The sequence below is a fragment of the Elephantulus edwardii genome, unplaced genomic scaffold (genome assembly GCF_000299155.1).
Source record: "Elephantulus edwardii isolate Elephantulus edwardi_28Jun2011 unplaced genomic scaffold, EleEdw1.0 scaffold00095, whole genome shotgun sequence".
Classification (NCBI taxonomy): domain Eukaryota; kingdom Metazoa; phylum Chordata; class Mammalia; order Macroscelidea; family Macroscelididae; genus Elephantulus; species Elephantulus edwardii.
This window is the reverse complement of record NW_006399845.1, coordinates 12,003,395-12,006,762: the sequence shown is the minus strand read 5'-3', so window position 1 is coordinate 12,006,762 and position 3,368 is coordinate 12,003,395. Positions and strand designations below refer to the sequence as shown.

Here is a 3,368-nt window from a genome sequence, read left to right as displayed (position 1 = left end):
TAGTAGGCTTGTAGAACAAGTACTGAAAAACAGGATCCCAGGAGTCACACACACACACACACACACACACACACACAAGAGCCTTAAAAGGGAGAGGAAGCAGTGAGGTAGGAGATGGTTTCGCTTCTTCTACAGAGGCCAAACCTGTGGCTGGAGAACCTCCCGTCGCCCAGTTAACTCCCCATAATCTGGGCTGTAATGTTAAACCCTAGACATACTTCCCCAACTGCCCTGCCCCGCCCCAGTTTTTGGTCTTAGGTCTGGGGGCATGTTTTGAGATTTTTCTCTTTGAGAAGAATGCTCTGTTTTACCACAGAAACTTGTCTCGTATGCAAAAGAATGGGGGAACCCTTCACTTGGGAATAATCTGCAGTTTGGGATTAAGTTAGCCCCAAACTCTTTTTATGCTCCGCCCCCAATACCCAATGTCCAGCTAGCACAAGAAAGACCTTCGCAGTTTCAGAATGAGTGAGTGATGTGCTTGTCTCAAGAGAAAGGGCAATGAATGTGGGTGAGGATGTGCGGGTCCAAATCTGTCCCCACTGTGTGTCAGCTAGGTAGGGCTTGGGTTTCCTTCTCTAGTTCATCCAGTATCTGTTGGGCGTGCCAGACGCTTTCAGACTCAGCTCTTCCACCGCGGGCCCAGGGCACCACAGCCTTGTCGCTTTAGTCCTAGAACTCATGAGTTTGGGCTGAAGCCTGCGTACGAGGTAAAACGTCCTTTCAGGGAGCGAATCCGTTTTCTTCATCTGTGAAATGGGAAGAAGAATCTACGCGCCCGCCCCCTTTCCAGGAGAACCTAATGCCCACTAAACCCAAACAGCAGTCTGGGAAGGGTGGGGTCTCTGAATTTGCGTTTAGTTACTGATCTGCAGGCTAGGAGTCCCCCTCAACGTGCACCTGGCTGAGAGGCACAGCTAAGCCTTTCCTCCGGGTTCCAGGAGTGTTGCGCTCCACCGGAACAGCAGCAAAGGCTTAGCGGATTTTCCAGAAGGTGCGTTCCCAAGGCTAGACACATCTCACAGAAGTCTGGAGGTCTTCTTATTTTTTGTAAAGTTGCAGAAGAGGTGAAGACCAGACACGCTGAGGAGCCGAGCCAGGGCGGATCTTGTTAGGGCGCAGGGAGAACGAGGCGTCGCGACTGCGGCTCGGGCCTCAGAGCCTGCGGCGTCCAAGTGGCCAGAACAGCGCTGGGAGAGAGGCGGAGGGAGAGGGACGGGAGCCGAGGGGGGGCGGGGGGAAGAGGGAGCGGCGAGTCCGGTCCGGGTTTTGCCGGCAGCCCCCGGGCAGCGTTCAGAGCTCTTGCCCGGGCGGGCGCTCGGCGGCGGCGGCAGAGGCGGCGGAGCTTGAGCGGGGATGTAGACGCGGCGGCACTGGCGGCAGCAGAGGCGGTGGCGGCGAAAGCAGACGCCCGAACCAAGCTAAAAAAGCGACCGAGCCTCGCGCCCCGACGCCAGCCCCGCGTCCCAGCCCTGCCCAACCCGCGCCCAGCCATGCGCGCCGCCTGCTGAGTCCGGGCGCCGCACGCTGCGCCCTCCGCCCGCCGCGCCGCGCTCCGCTTGAGGGTGATTAGTTGGTTTTTGTTGTTTTTTAATTTGGGCCGTGGGGAGGGGGAGGAGGGGCAGGTGCTGTAGGCTCCCCCCCCCTCCCCGCCTCGGGCCAGCGGCGGCGGCGCGACTCGGGCTCCGGACCCGAGCACCGCGGGAGCGGAGCGCACGGCGGCGGCGGTCCTCCGAGCGGAGCGCAGCTCCCAGCCCCGCCCCTCCCCCTCGGCCTCGCCGCGGCGGCGGCAGCAGTGACGGCTTGGACGACTGGAAGAGACGGTAGGTGTTAGGCCACGGCCCTCCCCCGACCCCCCCAGAGGCCAGCCCCCTCCCCTTCCCCGCCTCCCTCCTCCTTCTCCCGCGGGGCCCGGTGCGCGGCCGGGGCTGGAGTTCTCTGCAAGTCGGCGGAAAGTTTGGCGGCGCGGGCTCCTCCGAAGTTCAGGTGCGGAGAGAGCCAGGGATAGGGAAGGAGGGGCCCGTGTTTGGAAGGAGCGGGGGTGGCACCGCAGCCTGAGTTGCGGAGCCCGGGAGCTTGGGATCCTTAGCGCCGGTGATAGCTCGGCGGTCGCTGCTATCCCCATGCCTCCCCAAGCCGCAGTATGCTCGGTCGCAGATCACTGAGTTCAGACAAAAAGAGGGGTTTTAGGGTCGGGAACACGGGTTGGACGGCGTGGCGTGGGGCTGTGGTCCTCCCCGCGGGGTGCCGCCCCCTCCCCAGTTACTTCAGCTCGAGGGAGCTAGGGAGGTTGGAGCCCTGGGTCCTCGCCTCCTGGTGTTGAGCGGGGGCGGCTGCTTAGATATCTCCAGCGCACACTCCCGTCAGAACCCTACTTGCAGCTGCTTTGAATGCCCTCGCGTGGCTGAGCCTCCCCCTTCCACTTGGAAGGGGTGGTGGCTACTCTGCGTGTCTCCCCCTCCCCACTCCTCGCGCCCGCTGCCCGCAGGGTGCCTGGCGGGCTGATCAAGTTTGACCTTTTTTCCCCGTCTAAGTATCACCCCCCACCCCCCCCATCGCGCCCCAGGGCCTCCCTCGCTCCCTTCCTTTGCCTTGAGGAGTCTTTCGAGCTCTTTCGGAGCCCCGCGTGGGCCAAGCAGCATGCAAGGCCAGGGTGAGAGAATGGAGGTGTTTCCCTAGCTGCGGAGCTGAGAAGAGGGTGCGTCCCTGGTTTCTGCCACGCTGCCTTGGCCCTAAATTTACCCCTGAAGTTCGGCCCCCGAGCCCCCTCCCCTTCGCTTCCCCGTAGCGAGGGTCTGAACCGCCGCGAGAGGAATGTGTTAATTTTCTTACTGGGGGAAGTTGTCCTCGCTTGGAATGGGCTGCTTTCCGGCAGGGAACGCGGGGTGCGCCTGGCTTTGTTTATTGGTAGAATCGACAGAAAATGAGTGACCCCGATTTTTAAACGGGGGGCCACCTACGGAACCTGTCAGAAGAGCTGAAGCGCCCAATCAGGGAGCAACATCGCCTTTTCCCCCTAAGGGAAGTGGAAGGGTTTCTCAGAGTTAGGTTAATGCCACGGGTTGCAAAGAAGCACCCGCAGATTGGGGGGTTCTGTGACTCATCCAGAAAGATTCACTCCCTCATTAAGCGCTCTGCTGTGGGGGTCTGAAAGGTTGGCAGCTTTGCCGTCTTTTGCCTCCGGGGCTCTGGGTGGTCTGAGAACCACATCTTTGGACAGACTGGGCAGGGACTGAGGGAGATCTAGGGAACCAACCTCCTCAATCCCAGCCCCACCCGCCTTTCTCTTCGCATCGGACGCTGTTAGGAGTCCTTGGTATTGTGGTGGCCCAGGAAGCACCGGGGCAGGGGGCGCGCGCGCGCGCGCG

At 61.3% G+C, this 3,368-nt stretch overlaps 1 protein-coding gene across 2 annotated transcripts in view; it reads left to right on the top strand.

Moving 5' to 3' along the window:
- The first annotated feature begins 1,266 nt into the window (after positions 1–1,266).
- CXXC5 (CXXC finger protein 5) overlaps positions 1,267–3,368 on the top strand; it is a 38,460-nt gene continuing 36,358 nt past the window's right edge. The window contains exon 1 of one of the 2 annotated variants that reach the window (XM_006891171.1): positions 1,267–1,823. The gene's annotated coding sequence lies outside the window, so the exon portion shown is untranslated. Of the gene's footprint in view, positions 1,824–1,912; positions 1,987–3,368 lie in introns of those variants that run through there. The other variant, XM_006891172.1, reaches the window with a different exon arrangement.